Source organism: Oncorhynchus keta, chromosome 30 (assembly GCF_023373465.1).
Source record: "Oncorhynchus keta strain PuntledgeMale-10-30-2019 chromosome 30, Oket_V2, whole genome shotgun sequence".
NCBI classification, from domain to species: domain Eukaryota; kingdom Metazoa; phylum Chordata; class Actinopteri; order Salmoniformes; family Salmonidae; genus Oncorhynchus; species Oncorhynchus keta.
This window is the reverse complement of record NC_068450.1, coordinates 57,041,962-57,061,962: the sequence shown is the minus strand read 5'-3', so window position 1 is coordinate 57,061,962 and position 20,001 is coordinate 57,041,962.

Genomic DNA, 20,001 nt, shown 5'->3' with positions numbered 1-20,001 from the left:
ATGTGAGTAAAGTAGGTTTACAGCATTTTTCCCCTCAATGCTTAATCTATTTTGGCAAGGCTGTATTTCACTATTTTTGCAGGTTGTATAATTCCTAGTCTAGGTAAATAAAGTTGTTGTATTAACAGCAATGATGCTATAACAGAAATGGAACTGCAGTGAAGCACAAACCCTAAACATGTTTTACTCCTAACAATAAGGAAATTAATCTGCAGGATGTGCACTGGAACAATGGGTAAAACCTAACATTGACAAGATACTTGATGTATAGTATACACAGAGGAACTACTTTTTACCAAATAAGAAAATAGTGGTGTTAGCCACCCAGGTGGAACGATTATCATACAAGCAGAACAAGCGACATCCAAGTGATTGCTGTTTTCCCAGCCCAGAGTGATAAATATATCATTTGCATTCCAATAGATACAAATGTGCGGCCCCAAAGTTTGCTCATACCTCTCTCGATTCACTGATGTAAACTTTTCCATATCTGAATTTCCGAATATCAAATGAATCTTATTTTCGATTTGACTACTTCCGTACATTCTATTTGCTTTATTTTAATTCACTTGCAGGCACGTCTGCTGCTCTGACCAGCTGTACCTTAATACATTGTGTTAATGGCACATTTGTGATAGTTTTTAAGTGTAGTATTTCCCATAATTCACCAGTAATTGGTTTAATCACAAAGATTGAACTTGCTTCCTCCCGTCATACTCTCCGGCTAACAATATGTATAAACTTCTATTTGAAGTTGAAAGACATCCTATTACAAGTTTCCCCAGCTTTTGTTTATGTCAGTGTTTAAAACATGTGTTTTGTTAAGAAGAAAGAAAAAAAGTTACGTTTACTGTCGTTAGTTCAGTACGAAGCAGCCTTGGCGGGTAGATCAGTATCTCCACTGAATGGACCATTTGTTGCCAGTAAAAACTATCTCCCCCAGCCGACCTGTCCCACTTTTTAACAATCAGCTCACCTCACCCCTGCAACACTGTGGCACATAAACCCCAACAGGATAAAAGATTAATGTGATGTGACACTTTGTGCCTGTCACACATTTGGGCACACCATATTTTCCTGATTGCTCTGCAAGATATCTATAGGCCTACAGCCTTTTCCCTCGCAGCTCTGGCAGTCAGTCCTGTTGTTGCAAAGAGCTGCAGGAAAGCAGTAGCCGATCACATCATGCAAATCGCAGTCGTTTGTTTGGACGTGCGCTGCATCAGAAAGGGGGGAAAAAAGGAGGGAGAAACGAAGCGAGAACAGACGGGTCTGCCTCTGTGTTCTTGACCCCTACGTTTTGTTCTTCATGCCTCTGTAGCTATGGCGACAGGGTGTATGACATGCCGTTGGACACCTCAAAGATCAACAAGATAAACATATGGCCGCCTGCATAAAATCAACAGGAAATATGTGTTTCGTTTGTTTTTCCATGTCATTTCAAATCCCATCTCTGTTGGTCACACGCCAACAGGTGGCTAGCTAGCAAGGTGACACAGCGTTTTATCTAACAGGACCTACCATATGCCTAGACGTATGGAAAGGATGTTTTCTTGTCTTGGTGACATATGCCGATGCCAAAGTTGCTACGTTGAGAACTTGTTTACTTGTCTTTACAATTGTATGCTATCCTCATGGATAAAAAATATTTCCTGAGTGGATAATCACAAATTAACATGATCAAGTTACACCATTTTATGGCCAAACTACTGTATGAAAGTGTAAGTACAGTGCACAGTATGCTTTGAAACATATGGATATTTCAATTTTAAACACCTTGTGTGATGAGAATCAGTTGATAGTTCAACCAGCGTTGGTGTAAATGACGTCAGGAAGTCAATATGCAGTGCATGTCTTCGTAGAAGACAGTGAAGCAGTCGGTGCATAGCGAGTTCGTGGATATTGATGAAAACGGGGAACATGTCCTGGCATGCCCTGTCAACCTCATGTCTACAGAGCTAAGGAAAAAAAGAGGCGTGATCCATAAAAGCAGTTTTAACATTGACATTCTCCCAAAATCCTTGGACAGGGAATATGAACTTGAGTCTTAAAATCAATACATTGAAAAAGACTGTGACAATCAAACCTGCCCAATCTAAAAGGTAAAACTACTTGACACCCAGTGTCATAACACGTCATGACACGGTCGTTACCATGTCATAACCGCTGACATAACCTGTCATAATATGGTCATAACACGTCATGACACGGTCGTTACCATGTCATAACCGCTGACATAACCTGTCATAATATGGTCATAACACGTCATGACACGGTCGTTACCATGTCATAACCGCTGACATAACCTGTCATAATATGGTCATAACACGTCATGACACGGTCGTTACCATGTCATAACCGCTGACATAACCTGTCATAATATGGTCATAACACTGTCATGACCCATATATTTACACCTGTTGTGTAATAAATTCTTTACAGTCATGTTTTATCCATCATATTGTAAAGACACTTCATGACACTGTCATGAAGCATTATGATCATTATGTATCACTTTACTTGGACTAAGAAAATAAAGTTTAAGACACTGTCAAGAAGCATTATAACCATCCTTTGTCTATTTACTTGGACTAAGTAAATACACTTTATGACACTGTCAAGATGCATTATGACCATCATAATCATATAAGCCAGATAGGCCTGTCACGCTCACTACCGGTCAAAGGTTTTAGAACACCTACTCATTCAAGGGTTTTTCTTTATTTTTGGAATCATGTAGTAATGTCACGCCTTGACCTTAAATATCTCTGTTTTCTATATATTTTGGTTAGGTCAGGTTCTGACTAGGGTGGGTTCTCTAGGATTTTGTATGTCTAGGATGTTTTGTATGTCTAGGGTTTTGGTATGTCTAGGGGTTTTGTATGTCTATGTTGGCCTGATATGGTTCCCAATCAGAGACAGCTGTTTATCGTTGTCTCTGATTATGGATCATATTTAGGCAGCCCTCTTTCCCACTTTCTGGTGTTGGATCTTGACTATGTGTTGCCTGTCAGCAGCACTATATTGTATAGCTTCAAGTTTTGTTTGTTATTTTGTTAGTTTGTTCGGTGTTCATTATTTTAATAAAGAGAATGTACGCATACCACACTGCTTGTACTTCATACAACAAACATGACAAGTAACCAAAAAAATGTTTAAGAAATCTTTATATATTGTATATTTATAATTCTTCAAAAAGCCACTCACTCAACCAGTTCCCACATATGCTGAGAACATGTTGGCTTCACTCTGCGGTCCGACTCATCCCAACCACCTCAATTTGGTTGAGGTCGGGGGATTGTGGATGCCAGGTGCTCATGCAGTGCTCCATCATTCTCCTTCTTGGTCAAATAGCCCTTACACAGTCTGGAGGTGTGTCTTGGGTCATTGTCCTGTTGAAAAACAAACGATTTTCCACTAAGCCCAAACCAGATGGGATGTCGTATCAATGCAAAATGATGTGGTAGCCATGCTGGTTAAGTGTGCTTTGAATTCTAAATAAATCACAGACAGTGTCACCAGCAAAGCACCCCTACACCATCACACCTCCTCCATGCTTTACAGTGGGAAATGCACATGCGGAGATCCTCCTTTCACCCAGACCGAGGCTCACAAAGAAACAGAGGTTGGAACCAAAAATCTCAGATTTGAACTCCAGACCAAAGGACAAATTTCCACCGGTCTAAGGTCCATTGCTCGTGTTTCTTGACCCAAGCAAGTCTCTTATTTTTATTGGTGTCGGTTAGTAGTGGTTTCTTTGCAGCAATTCAATTCAAATCAAATCACATAAAATGTTATTTTTTAGCAGATGTTATTGTGAGTGTAGTGAAATGCTTATGCTAATATTTCCAAAAGTGCAGCAATATCTAACAAGTATTCTAACAATTCTACAACAACTACATAATACACACAGGGTTTTAGGTGAAAAGCCAAATTTCTTCAGCCTCCTGAGGTTGAAGAGGCGCTGTTGCTCCTTCTTCACCACACTGTCTGTGTGGATGGACCATTTCAGTTTGTCCATGCTGAGCACGCACCCTTGTGGGGCACCAGTGTTGAGGATCAGTGAAGTGGAGTTGTTGTTTCCTACCTTAATCACCTGGGGGTGACCCATCTGGAAGTCCAGGACCCATTTGCACAGGGTGGGGTTGAGACCCAGGGCCTCAAGTTAAATGATGACCTTGGAGGATACTATGTGTAACGGCGTTCTTCGTTTGTCGAAAGAGAGTCGGACCGAAATGCAGCATGTTGGTTACTCATGTCTTTAATGAATGATCGTGATACATGAAATAACTATAGAAATACAAAAAAAAAAAAAAAACGGAACGTGAAACCTAATTACAGCCTATCTGGTGAACACTACACAGAGACAGGAACAATCACCCACGAAATACAAAGTGAAACCCAGGCTACCTAAATACGGTTCCCCATCAGAGACAACAAGAATCACCTGACTCTGATTGAGAACCGCCTCAGGCAGCCAAGCCTATACTAGACACACCCCTAATCAACCACAATCCCAATGCCTACAAAAACCCCAATACGACAATACAATAACCCAATGTCACACCCTGGCCTGGACAAATAATTAAAGAAAACACAAAATACTAAGACAAGGCGTGACAGAACCCCCTAAGGTGCGGACTCCCGGACGCACCTCAAAACCATAGGGAGGGTCCGGGTGGGCGTTTGTCCATGGTGGCGGTTCCGGCTCGGGACGTGGACCCCACTCCATTCATTTCCTAGTTCCTCCCCTTCGCGTCCTGGGATAATCCACCATCGCTGCCGACCATGGCCTAATAGTCCTCACCCAGAACCCCACTGAACTGAGGAGCAGCTCGTGACTGAGGGGCAGCTCGGGACTGAGGGGCAGCTTGGGACTGAGGCAGCTCGGGACTGAGGGGCAGCTCGGGACTGAGGGGCAGCTCAGGACTGAGGGGAAGCTCGGGACTGAGGGGCAGCCGGGACTGAGGGGCAGCACGGGACTGAGGGGCAGCTCGGGACTGAGGGGCAGCCTGGAACTGAGGGGGAAGCCCAGTACTGAGAGAAAGCCCAGTACTGAGAGGAAGCCCAGTACTGAGAGGAAGCCCAGTACTGAGATGAAGCTCAGGCAGGTAGAATCTGGAAGATTCTGGTTGACTAGCAGATCTGGAAGATTCTGGTTGACTGGCAGATCTAGAAGATCATGGCTGACTGGCGGATCTAGCTGCTCTATGCAGACTGGCAGCTCCTTGCAGACTGGCAGCTCCTTGCAGACTGACAGCTCCTTGCAGACTGACAGCTCTGGCTGCTCCATGCAGGCTGACAGCTCCTTGCAGACTGGCAGCTCTTTGCAGACTGACAGCTCTGGCTGCTTCTTGCAGACTGACAGCTCTGGCTGCTTCATACAGACTGACAGCTCTGGTTGCTTCATGCATACTGACAGCTCTGGCTGCTTCATACAGACTGACAGCTCTGACTGCTCCATGCAGGCTGACAGCTCTGACTGCTTCATACAGACTGACAGCTCTGGATGCTTTATGCAGACTGACAGCTCTGACTGCTCCATGCAGGCTGACAGCACCCTGCAGACTGGCAGCTCCTTGCAGACTGACAGCTCCTTGCAGACTGACAGCTCCTTGCAGACTGGCAGCTCTTTGCAGACTGACAACTCTGGCTGCTTCATGCAGACTGACAACTCTGGCTGCTTCATGCAGACTGACAGCTCAGGCTGCTCCGAACAGGCAGGAGGCTCCGGCAGCGCTGTAGAGGAGGAAGGCTTTGATAGCGCTGAACAGGAGGGAGACTCCGACAGCGCAGGAGGGAAGGAAGGCTCTGATAGCGCTGAACAGACAGGAGACTCCGACAGCACAGGAGAGGCGAGGCGCACTGTAGGCCTGATGCGTGGTGCTGGCACTGGTGATACTGGAGCGAGGACACGCACAGGAAGCCAGGTGCGGGGAGCTGCTTACCGGAGGACTGGTGTGTGGAGGTGGCTCTGGATAGACCGGACCGTGCAGGCGCACTGGAGCTCTTGAGCACCGAGCCTGCCCAACCTTACCTGGCTCGATGCCCACTCTAGCCCGGCCAATACGAAGGGCTGGTATGAACCGCACCGGGCTATGCACCCGCACTGGAAACACTGTGCGCTCCATAGCATAACACGGTGCCTGCCCGGTCTCTGTAGCCCCCCGGTAAGCACAGGGAGTTTGCGCAGGTCTCCTACCTGGCATAGCCATACTCCTTGTAAGCCCCCCCCCCAATAATTTTTTTGGGCTGCTTTTCAGGTATCCATCCGCGTCGCCATGCTGCCTCCTCATACCAGCGCCTCTCCGCTTTTGCCGCCTCCAGTTCTTCCTTGGGATGGCGATATTCTCCAGGCTGAGCCCAGGGTCCTTTTCTGTCTAATATCTCCTCCCAAGTCCAGAAGTCCTTTGATCGCTGCTCCTCACGATTAACAGGGAGAGTTGGCTCAGGTCTGACTCCTGACTCTGCCACTCTCTCCCTGAGCCCTCCCCCAATACATTTTTGGGGGTGACTTTCGGGTTTCTTTCTGCGCCGCCGTGTCTTTCTCTTCGACTCCATTCTCCTATAGCCCTCTTCACACTGCTCCAGCGAATCCCAGGCGGGCTCCGGCACTCTCTCTGGGTCGACCGCCCACTTGTCTATTTCTTCCCACGTAGTATACTCCATACCTCTGCTGTCCATAACGTCTTCCCATGTCCATTCTCCGAATAATTCATCCTCCTTTCGCTGCTCATGCTGTCGCTGCCTGTTACCACGCCACTCGGTCCGTGTGTGGTGGGTGATTCTGTAACGGCGTTCTTCGTTTGTTGAAAGAGAGTCGGACCGAAATGCAACGTGTTGGTTACTCATGTCTTTAATGAATGATCGTGATACATGAAATAACTATACAAATACAAAAAAAAAAAAAACGGAACGTGAAACCTAAATACAGTCTATCTGGTGAACACTACACAGAGACAGGAACAATCACCCACGAAATACAAAGTGAAACCCAGGCTACCTGAATACGGTTCCCCATCAGAGACAACAAGAATCACCTGACTCTGATTGAGAACCGCCTCAGGCAGCCAACCCTAAACTAGACACACCCCTAATCAACCACAATCCCAATGCCTACAAAAACCCCAATACGACAATACAATAACCCCATGTCACACCCTGGCCTGAACAAATAATTAAAGAAAACACAAGGCATGACACTATGGGGTTGAACGTTGGCCTGATTCATGCAGTCTGCTCTGAACAGATGATGTTGAGATGTGTCTGTTCCATGAACTCTGTGAAGCATTTATTTAGGCTGCAATTTCTGGTAAGTCTAATGAACTTTTCCTCTGCAGCAGAGGTAACTCTGGGTCTTCCCTCCTGTGGCGGTCCTCATGAGAGCCAGTTTAATCATAGCGCTTGATGGTTTTTGTGACTACACTTGAAGAAAGTTCTTGACATTTTCCATATTGACTGACCTTTATGTCTTAAAGTAATGATGGACTGTCATTTCTCTTTGCTTATTTGAGCTGTTCTTGCTATAATATGGACTTGGTCATTTACCAAATAGGGCTATCTTCTGTATACCCCCCTACCTTGTCACAACACAAATGATTGGCTCAAATGCATTAAGAAGGAAATAAATTCCACAAATTCACTTTTAAAAAGCCAAACCTGTTAATTGAAATGGAGGTGACTATCTCATGAAATGGGTTGAGAGAATGCCAAGAGTGTGAAAAGCTGTCATTAAGGCAAAATATATTTCGATTTTTTTACACTTTTTTGGTTACTACATGATTCCATAGGTGCTTTTTCATAGTTTTTTTAAATACATTTTTATTTCACCTTTATTTAACCAGGTATGCAAGTTGACAACAAGTTCTCATTCACAAGCAGTTCGACACGTACAACAACACAGAGTTACACATGGAATAAACAAACATACAGTCAAAAATACAGTAGAAAAGTCTATATACAGTGTGTACAAATGAGGTAAGACAAGGCAGGTAAGGCAATAAATAGGCCATGGTGGAGAAGTAATTACAATATAGCAATTAAACACTGGAATGATAGATGTGCAGAAGATGAATGTGCAAGTAGAGATACTGGGGTGAAAGGAGCAAGATAAATAAATAAATACAGTATGGGGGTGAGGTAGTTGGATGGGCTATTTACAGATGGGCTATGTACAGGTGCAGTGATCTGTGAGCTGCTCTGACAGCTGGTGCTTAAAGCTAGTGAGGGAAATATGTGTCTCCAGCTTCAGTGAATTTTAAAGTCCGTTCCCGTCATTGGCAGCAGAGAACTGGAAGGAAAGGCGGCCAAAGTAGGAATTGGCTTTGGGGACCAGTGAGATATACCTGCTGGAGCCTGTGCTACGGGTGCGTGCTGCTATGGTGACCAGTGAGCTAAGATAAGGCAGGGCTTTACCGAGCAAACACTTGTAGATGACCTGGAGCCAGTGGGTTTTGCGATGAGTATGAAGCGAGAGTCAGCCAACGAGATTGTACAGGTCGCAGTGGTGGGTAGTATATGGGGCTTTGGTGACAAAATGGATGGCACTGTGATAGATTGCATCCAATTTGTATTGGAGTATTGGAGGCTATTTTGTAAATTACATCGTCAAAGTCGAGGATCTTAGTTTTACGGGGGTATGTTTGGCAGCATGAGTGAAAGATGCTTTTTTGCGAAATAGGAAGCTTTATTTAGTTTAATTTTGGATTGGAGATGCTTAATGTGAGTCTGGAAGGAGAGTTTACAGTCTAACCAGACACCTAGGTATTTGTAGTTCTCCACATATTCTATGTCAGAACAGTCCAGAGTAGTGATGCTGGACAGGCGGGCAGTTGCGGGCAGCGATCGGTTGAAGAGCATGCATTTAGTTTAACTTGCATTTAAGAACAGTTGGAGTCCATGTAAGGAGAGTTGTATGGCATTGAAGCTCGTCTGGAGGTAATTTAACACAGTGTCCAAAGAAGGGCCACAAGTATAAACAATGGTGTCGTCTGCGTAGAGGTGGATCAAAGAATCACCAGCAGCAAAAGTGACAGAAGGTACGGTGGGATTCTAAATGGTCGGTAATCTGTTTGTTAACTTGGCTTTCAAAGACCTTAGAAACGCAGGGCAGGATAGATATAGGTCTGTAGCAGTTTGGGTCTAGAGTGTCTCCCCTTTTGAAGAGTGGGATGTATTCACTTTTATTCTACAATAGAAAATAGTAAAAATATAGAAAAACCCTTGATTGAGTAGGTGTGTCCAAACTTTTGGCCGGTAGTGTACATGACCTTATACTGTTCATCAGTCAAAAAGAGGGTGTCTTGTCCTGCTCCTGAAATCTGCTCCTGCATTCATCCCAATCATCAGCTACAGAGAATTGGGGTAGGCACATGTCTGACATCAGTGTGTGCTCAATGACAATGATAATTGAATATGGTATATTGAAAAAAATACATATTATTTGACATAAAAATACTGTTGACACGTAGGCTGTTTTGTAATGGCATGATTATGTGGTAGGTTTTGTGAGTTTTTACACTCTCATGTAAGTGTCGTAACCAGCCATAAAATAACACAATATATTTCACAAAAGGTATAAGTATATGTGTCATGATAGTGTTATGACCATATTACAATAGGTTATGCCAAGTTAGGCCAGATGTTATGACATATTATGACGAGGTTATGACCGCGCTGGGTGTCAAGCAAAGCGTGACCAACACTTGTTAAGAACAGCTGTGATGTTTGACGTTTTGCAATGATACATTTGGCAAGCCTATCTACTTGAGTCTAATGGACTTGGTGTTGGTCTGGCTGTGGTACTGTAGAGCACTCAGACCCAGGGTTTTCAGTTGGGGCTCTGAGATCTGCTCGGGCATTTCTTCTGCATTGCAGCACTTTCTCGGATGAATGATGGTTCCTTAAGAATCCGCTACTAAATAGCATGACTGATTCTCTCTAACGCAACTGCCCTCCACCATTACAGCCCTCTTTAGAGGAGGGATCAATACCTAATTGTTGCTCAGAGAGTTAGGGGAAAATCTGACTTTCCTTCAGTCAGGGAAGAAATGCTGGCCCATATTTTTTGGAGTGAATGGCCAAGTGATTCAAATTGTTAAATGTTGCTGAAAAATGTAGAACAGTGCTACTTTAACATGTTTTAATGAGACTATTTGTATTTTTTTATTGCTATGGCTCTTTTAAAATCCTCCTTGAATTGCTGAGGCACACTGATAATCCCTATGTACCAGCCAATAGGGGCTTGCTATCGAGTCATTTAGATTTAACTGATAATATGCATCCCGGGACTGAGCCAGAAGTCAAAGCACTGCCTCGAGCTTCGCTTTAGAATCTAAGTTTCTGCTGTGTTCACCGAAGGAATTTCTGTTCAGGTGTACACAGCGTTGTGACATGAATCCAACACAGCGATTTTACATGCCAGCTAGGCTTCACTGGAGTCGCACAAGAGGGACAAACACTTGTCTAAATATTAATGTGTTATTTTTTTTGTCTTATAATTTCAGCGCCACGTGCATTTCTTTTGGCAGGATGTTTGCCCTGCACAAGCACAGCCTAAGTGGGAAGGGAGAAAACCTCATCGGAGGAACCCTACCAGATGTTGGTGTTGCTCACCCACCAAGCATGAAATGTTGTCTGCAGGGAGATGATTTAAAATGTTCTCCTACATGGGGGAAAAGAGAGAAGAGAAAATGTTATTTTTCACCCTGGCAGCAGATCCCTCAATGAGCAAATATAGACTACATTTTAATTCTCCCACTGCTCTAAGAAATAATAATCGTTATTATGCTGACATAAAATGGAATCCATTTGGTTGGTTTGTTTTGATGTTATTAATACTGCTATTGGAGTTTCTGTGGCTATGTACTAATGCACTAACACTGCAGCAGTTCCTTGTATAATTTATTGGATTCCATATAATAAAACTGTATCTGATGATAGGTTTGGACAAGTTGCCGAGGATACAAGCTAGATTTCCAGTGTCTGTGTCATAAATTGGAAACACAATATAAATTGAACGTCTTCACTTTCACAGAGCCTGACTGGAGGTTTATTATATAGAGCTCTATGATGGATAAATGACCCTATTTGAGCACTGAGACTGCTGATTCTATACCTCATGCATTTATCAACACTGTGTTGTACTGCTGGTCCAACCTCTCAGTTTCCTATTCCCCAAACTACTGCTATTTATACCATGGCCTAATTAGACAAGTGGCCACCCACTAGCAATGCCCATAACCCAAAATGCTACGTAAATAAACAAGCTAATGTAAACAAAAGCAATCTCTGAAAATATCATTGTCTGTGATAGAAGTGTGTATATTGATGTGCAGTACATTGTGTGTTTACTTCTGCACATTATGAGTGTGTATTTCAAATGAAATTGTATTACTGTGTTTTCAGTACATAAAAGGATTAAGCTAATTGAAAATGAATGTAAAACGACTCAATATTTCATGTATTTTGGTTTCAATGCGGTGTCCTGCCTGGGGATATCAGCATTTACGATGGTATAGTGATATTGTTGTCTTGTTATCCGTCCTTCCTGTTGACGGGCAGTAGTTCAAGCTTTCCATATACTGTAGGTCACTCAACCAGCATAGGGGTCAAGTATGCATTCAGTAGTATATTAGTGCATATATTGTATACATCCCCAAAGATTACAACTGTTATTTTCACCAGGCCTCAACAACCTATAACCTTGACACCTACTTTATTGAATAAAATACTGTTATATATTGTTCAGTCATAGCTATCCATCAATCTTGAGAGGTGTCTCCTGTGCACAGTGCTCTTTCCTACCTGAGAACTGCCCTGTGTGACATTTCAGCCTCCTTACAATGTTTCTTATCTTCTCAGAGACCAGGAGATTGATTGGAGATGACACAAACATTTCATGATATTCAACCTCTAAATCTTGTATGATTTGTTTGCCCTCTGGCATTTCCCATTCATCTGTCCCTCCTTTTTAAAATCTGTGTCAGCCTGGGTTTCTCCTTCTATTTCTATTAAATGAGGCAACCAGAGGAATTGCCAAATCACTAAATTGGGTGAGGGACCCTGGTAATTCCTCTGAGAGAGTCATTCGACATGTTGAGCAGATGATCGGTTGTCTGGGGCTCTTTTCAATGACAATGGAAACAGCAGTGGTACCACGGAGAACAATTCAATTAACCACGATTGAAGTTATTGAGTAGGGGCATTTTATGTTTCAATTGTGGTGCATAAGAGAATGATTAATAGTATGTCCATGGCGACCCGATAGATGTATCTATGTCTCTACTATAGCTCTCCATTGGTTTCTCCTAGCCCCAGTCTAGTCAACATTTGAATGTTAGTTATTGGCTTCAATTAATGCAAGCAATCACGGCAAGTAATACTGAGCAACAAAATATGCCAACAGCCAATGATAAATGCTGTAGCTAGATTTGCTAAGATACACATCTTCCTGGAGGCAGTGCCAGATCAAATGATCAGAAGCAATTAGTGCCCTGATTAAATGGCAAGTAAATCAATAATGCTTTTGTCTTGGGCTATATTCATTTAAAATTAGTGTCAATACTGTTATTAATGGTTGAAATGGCTATCTATGTCCAGTATTGTGACACATTTAAATTGCTAGATATAATTTTGTAACGTTATGGTCAAACACTAGCTCTCCCGATATGGGCAAATAGTTTTAATTGAATTACATTTTTTTTGTTGCTTTTGGAACATGAGACTTGCTTTGAATTTAATAACAACGAATTATATTCATCACATCAACGACAGCAACGATGCTAGTGATAAAACTGTGGTAAAGTCAACTTGAAGTCCGGAGTCTCAAGGACAATGTATTACTGAACAGACAGTAGACTGGAGTATGTCCTCGCCAACTGAGTCATGCATACTTGGAGATGACTCATTGACATTCAAGGCAAAACTGAACACCTGTTTGTGATTCTGTCACGCCCCCTCCACCAGGCGCCAGTACATTTGCAGGGACATGACATCCGTGTGCTTCATGAACGCAGCTCTCTCTCTTCTTAGATCTTCCTCGTCCCGATAAACCGATTCAGTTGTTTTAGAATGGCTTTTCCAGAGGAACGATCTAAGAATGATCATGTGTGCTTGGGACAGCATACTAAAACACTTACGGACATGATTGACGCCTGGCTCTAAGTCATCAACCTTATGATTTGGCCTCTAACCTTTCGACACAGATTGGTATTCTATCTTTCTGAAATGGCATGCCCAAGGCTTGGAATAAAAACTTGAGCTGTCATTCATTTAGATGGGCTGTTACAGTTAAATCACCAATGATCCAAGTGAAAATACGCTAACCGCTGACAACCCCATTACAGAAGAGAGAAAAAAATTACTTTATAAAATCATATTTGCATCACACAATAGGTCCAATGAGTTATATGCTGTTGATTAAACATGCACGTCTTGGTTTCTTGGCTAATTTCACAAATGACATAAGGAGTGTGACAAGCAAAAGAACAGATGGGTCATGCTGTAGAGGTGGGAGTCAGTATGATTCATTCCCCCAATGATCCATACACCAAAACATGGACCGGGAGGTGCGTCAGCTAGCTAACATTAGCTGTTTACGACACTTCATTGCTGCTAATTTCAAACCTTGTAGGGGTCACGGGAAGTGTAGTCTGCACCACATCCAATGGATGAATTAGAATTACCAGTATATTACAGATTATTAAAGCAGTAGAGCTGTCACGTTAGCAAGATAACGGTTTATAGGATAGCCGTTTCTAGATTCAGCTAAAACGATTCTGTAACTTACACTGAAGTTTGAGAAAAGAGCTGATACCGTGTCATAAAACTGTCATACATAAGCAAGAAGCTGGACTTAGTGCTGTAAAGTTTTAGCAGAAGGGGTATAGGTAAAGGTTGGATCCATCATTCCCCAATAGAGTCGCCTATCTGGCGTGTGTCCTGGGACACAGTCAGCGGGTGGCAGTCATCTGCAGACGAGTAGCAAGAGACAGGGGACCCAGCCTGGGCAAGGGGACAGATGGTTCGCCTAGGAAGGGGTATCAAATTAAGAAAGGGAGACGGGTGGGTGGAAGAAACTGTCCTAAAACATGGCCGACCTCATGTTTATGCATTTTACCTTGCACAGGGACATGAGCATCGGATAGCTGACATCGAAAGGCATAGACAAGACATAAAGTTAAGAAAGCTGGTACATCATTTCAAAGAACAAAAGTGAATAATACACAAAACAGCTTGACTTTTTTACAAAAAATGAAAATGCCTATAAAAAGTCCCAGTCCTCTTTGATAGTACGTAACATCACAAAATGGCTGCTGTACAAAGTGTGACATCATCAACAACCAACATCACAAGCACAGCTCTTTTTTCCCCCAACCTAACACTGTATTAAAGCCCACTTTCATGGATCCAACCAAGTTGAGCCACACACCCCCAAAAAGCTGCAGTGTTTAACACAGCCGAGGAACACAGAGAATACATGATCAGAGGCATGGAGCAGGTGCTTGACGAGCTGATCTTAACGTAGCTCTCCAGGTTGCTCTGTAGGCGTCAGCTGGTGATTCATTGGGATTAGACAGCGGCTGGCTCTTTGATTGTCAGATCTGCAGCATGGATTTAGTCAGTCAGTTAAACTAGCACCTGCTGTGACCGCTAAACATGCGGGCAAAGCCATGCAAACATAAAGAGTTACTGAGCAATTAAGCACAACACTCTTTTACTAAATGTAGAGTGTGCTTGAGAGTGTGTGCGTGTGTGTGTCTGTGTGTGTTTGTGTTGGTGGGGGTGGGCTTAACAACTCAGTCCCTTGTACCGCTTTACATTAAACATGTTTGGTGAAACGTTTTGAGCCCTGCACCACGCTAAGCCATACTCTGTCTCTTATTCTCTATTCTGGTGAACAAGCATTGGCTATGAATCCCCTCTCTCTCTCTCTCTCTCTCTCTCTCTCTCTCTCTCTCTCTCTCTCTCTCTCTCTCTCTCTCTCTCAATAAAACAATAGATAATGACATAAAAGTACTGAAAACTACTGAACACAATCCTGCCAACTCCCTACAGGGCAATGTAACTTTATTTATGTTTATGCTCTATATAATTAACTATTGATTCAAGCTTTTGAAGTCCTCCTTTTACAGATGAGAAGTACAATGGGGCACCCAAGCCAACACTCCCCACATTATTTGGGTTTCTCCGATGTCAGACTGAGTTATAGCACCGTTCTCAGCTGCATTTTACAGAGGTCCAAGGTGCAATTGATTAGTCTGAACCATGAGTAGCTGTTGGGATTTCATTGATTGACCAGAATGCGAGCGAAATGTGAGGCTCCACTTCAAACTCTGCGTTTCACATCACCACAGCAGTTTGAGCCCAGTTCAAATGAAAGTGCTGTTTGGAAACCTTTCACTTGGGCTTGGCTCGTGGGTTGGCAGCACCCATTTCATGTTGGCATGTCGACAGAGGGACCGAGGAAGATGGGACCCCAACATTAGGAAAGGCACGGACACACCGGTAGTGTTTGCTGTCCTAGAGTACTTAGCACCTCTGAACAGAGTGCCGGACGTCATTTGCAAACCGAATGCAAACCGATTCTACATTTAGAATCGTGCAAAATGGTCGGCAGTCAGACGTCCACCAGTGGGTGGTCCCTAAAACACACAGACGGACGACAGACGAACGGCAGAGCAACATTCGGTGCGGTGTGCGTAGTCCATAAGAGTATATCATAGAGACAGAACGGCAAATTGAGAGGAAATGGGAATGTAGAGTAGGCCATTATCTGAAAGGAATCAACCTTAGAGACCTGTTTTAGGCTGAATGATTACAGGGGTAAATGTCTCCAAAAGTTTCCAGTAAAAGAAAGTTGGTGATTCGAAGTACATTTTCTTTGGATTAAAATAATAAAATTTTTATGGTGAGTTTATTTTCCCATTTCAACTCCCAATTGCCCTACAGGCCCTATCCTTGTGGTACTACAGGGGAGGAGGACTGATTGTGCTTCAGAGCAGGCACATTTAAACCTCCCCATTAGGTAAGTCTTCTGCTAAAAATAGTATTTTAAAAATGTGCAGCCGGTTTGACCAAAAATAAAACTAAGTGCAGGCTCTGCTGCTCACCTAATTAGATACACAATGATGGTTGTCAGGGATTAACATTATACTTGAATAAGTGACTACGGTACTTCCTATTTTTCATTATATTTATGCCCTTATGTATTCGTCACGTAATGTTCTCTCTCCTAAATGTCCTGTTGATTTAACCTTGTTAGCCCCTGGTTAATGTTGTTCATCTATTTGGCCCCTGGTTAATATTGTTCATCTTGTTGGCACTATTTCATTTTACATATTGGCAGGAATGAACCTGAAACTGAATACCAGAGCCAGGCATTTAGAAATGCATGGCTCTGCTGAATACTAACCTTAGACTAAACTTAACCCCTCGCTAGCATATCGTAGTGTAACATTACCCAAACAACTAACCTACCCACTTGCAAGCATGCCTCTACCTCTCACACTTCCATGTAAACAGTTGTTTATTAATCAGAGAGCATTTCTCAAACTGTTCAGACAACGTTACGTTTCCTGTTAAATCAATTTGGCAGAAAAACACAATATGTTTGAATGTTGAATATCCAACAGACAACGGTGCCAACCATTTGTTCTTGCACTCTTTCTTTATAGGCTTTAGTACCAAGAGACCAAGCTCTAGACTGGGGGTATTCCACTCTTACCCCATGAGGTATGGAGCCTGCTGGTCCGGAGCCTGCTGGTGACGCCATGAGGTACGGAGCCTGCAGGTTACCCCACGAGGTACGGAGCCTGCTGGTCTGGAGCCTGCTGGAGCCTGCTGGAGCCTGCTGGTTACCCCACAAGGTACGGAGCCTGCTGGTCTGGAGCCTGCTGGTTACCCCACAAGGTACGGAGTCTGTTGGTTCTGTTCTACCTGGTGATTAATTGTACCCACCTGGTGTCCCAGGTCTAAATCAGTGCCTGATTAGAGGGGCACAATGAAAAAACGCATTAAAACTGGCTTCAAGGTCCAGTGTTTAGTTTCAGGGCTTTAAACCAAGCTTTCCCCAGTTAGGAGATGGTTGAGCTTTCTAAGTGATGCGTTGTGGCAGTGTTGGACTGCCGTGGTGTCAGGAAGCTGTAGGTGGGGACTGTAATCCACATGTAATACTTCGTTTTTCTCAATTGTTTGAGAACAATTTTGAAAACAGGGCCCGGTTTGTCAAAACACTACACACAATTAGCACAACCCTACACCAAAGTAGCACAACACTTCATTTTCAAAATGGAACACTTGTAAAAACTATACACAACTTTATAAAAATAATGTTTTGTTACCATACGAAACACATTTCATATGACTTCAATATTTTTGAACCAGTTACACACTGCTGTTGCTAACCTAAAACACTTTTAGCAAGTCTAATTGTCAGTGATTAGAGTGCTTTAAATGAAGTACACAGAGAAAGTGCAACTACACAAACACTACACAAGACCAATGCTGCAGACTGAGGAAAACATCATTTATTTCTCTCCATGTACCCAAATCAGTCAACATGTCAACATGGAGAATCACAACAAAACATGTCCCAGTTTTCATGCTACTACAGTAGTGTCCATAACACTGTTAGCTCAGCAAACATACATATGTAAAATACTGTATCCAGTACAGGTTACAATTACAGTAAATAACAACAACAAACAAAAAATAATCAGAAAAACAGACAATATTGTACAGAAAATACTACAGTAAACATACTATACATTATCTCTTCGCCTTGCTGGATCTGGCCAGAGAATTTCATCAACATCACAAGCAATATCGTCATTAGCAAGACAACGCGGGAAGAACCGTCTTGAATGTCGAATCCATCCTTGCACAGCTGCGGCGTCGACTTGGTCACCGGCGTAGTCCATGGCCTGAATGAGGGGTACCTGAGCCTGGGGCTGGAGATCGTAAACCTCCACGGCCTGAATGAGGGCTACCTGAGCCTGGGGCTGGAGATCGTAAACCTTCCACCTCCACGCAGAGAAAAACTATTCGATAAGGTTGAGAAGCGGAGAGTATGGAGTACACTATGGAGCCGGGTTCGACCCCAGGCTGTATCACAACCGTCTGTGATCGGGAATCCCGTAGGGTCGCACACAAATGGCCCAGCGTCATCTGGGTTAGGGGAGGGTTTGACCAGGGTAGGCTGTCTTTGTAAATAAGAATTTGTTCTTATTAACTGACTTGCCTAGTTAAATAAAGGTTACATTTAAAAAAGTTAGGAAGAGGTCATGATGGTTTCTGGCTGTCAATCATTCTGTTCATCGTAGATACAGGATGATTCATCTGGGTTTGTACAACTCAGTGATGACTTCCTGTCCCACCTGTCAGGACCGATTGAAATTTGACGACATTGCCAACTGTTTGTTCTTTAAAGGCTTTAGTACCAAGAGACCAAGATCTAGACCAGATGTATTCAACTCTTACCCCACGAGGTCCAGAGCCTGCTGGTTTTCTGTTCTACCTGTTAATTAGTTGCACACACCTGGTGTCCCAGGTCTAAATCAGTCCCTGATTAGAGGGGCACAATGAAAAAAAAGTAGTAAAACTGGATTCGAGATCTAAAGTTTAGTTTGAGGGCTTTAGACCAAGCTTTCCCCAGTTGGGAGACGGTTGAGCTTTTCTAGTGATGTGTTGTGGCAGTGTTGGACTGCCATGGTGTCAGGACGCTTTAGGTGGGGACATGTAATGCTTAACACAACACTACTCTCAGTAGACCTGGTGCCCAGCACTCACTGAGGTGCCGGAGGGCTTGTATACTAACGTTGTGGATATCATAGTGTCACATCTATGAGATCTTAAGAGACAAATAGGTGGGGGTTGGTTGGTGGGTGGGAAGGGTGTGTGTGTGTGTGTGTGTGTGTGTGTGTGTGTGTGTGTGTGTGTGTGTGTGTGTGTGTGTGTGTGTGTGTGTGTGTGTGTGTGTGTGTGTGTGTGTGTGTGTGTGTGTGTGTGTGTGTGTGTGTGTGTGTGTGTGTGTGTATGCACCTCTGTGTCAATGACTGAGTACTTGCGGTGTGGGGGCTGTGCTTTGGCAAAGTGGGTGGGGTTATATCCTTCCTGTTTGGCCCTGTCCGGGAGTGTCCTCGGATGGGGCCACAGTGTCTCCTGACCCCTCCTGTCTCAGCCTCCAGTATTTATGCTGCAGTAGTTTATGTGTCGGGGGCTAGGGTCAGTTTGTTATATCTGGAGTACTTCCCCTGTCCTATTCGGTGTCCTGTGTGAATCTAAGTGTGCGTTCTCTAATTCTCTCCTTCTCTCTTTCTTTCTCTCTCTCGGAGGACCTGAGCCCTAGGACCATGCCCCAGGACTACCTGACATGATGACTCCTTGCTGTCCCCAGTCCACCTGGCCATGCTGCTGCTCCAGTTTCAACTGGCCTGGGCCCTAGGACCATGTCCCAGGACTACCTGACATGATGACTCCTTGCTGTCCCCAGTCCACCTGGCCATGCTGCTGCTCCAGTTTCAACTGTTCTGCCTTACTATTATTCAACCATGCTGGTCATTTATGAACATTTGAACATCTTGGCCACATTCTGTTATAATCTCCACCCGGCACAGCCAGAAGAGGACTGGCCACCCCACATATGCTCTCTCTAATTCTCTCTTTCTTTCTCTCTCTCGGAGGACCTGAGCCCTAGGACCGTGCCCCAGGACTACCTGACATGATGGCTCCTTGCTGTCCCCAGTCCACCTGACTGTGCTGCTGCTCCAGTTTCAACTGTTCTGCCTTATTATTATTCGACCATGCTGGTCATTTATGTACATTTGAACATCTTGGTCATGTTCTGTTATAATCTCTACCCGGCACAGCCAGAAGAGGACTGGCCACCCCACATAGCCCGGTTCCTCTCTAGGTTTCTTCCTAGGTTTTGGCCTTTCTAGGGAGTTTTTCCTAGCCACCGTGCTTTTACACCTGCATTGTTTGCTGTTTGGGGTTTTAGGC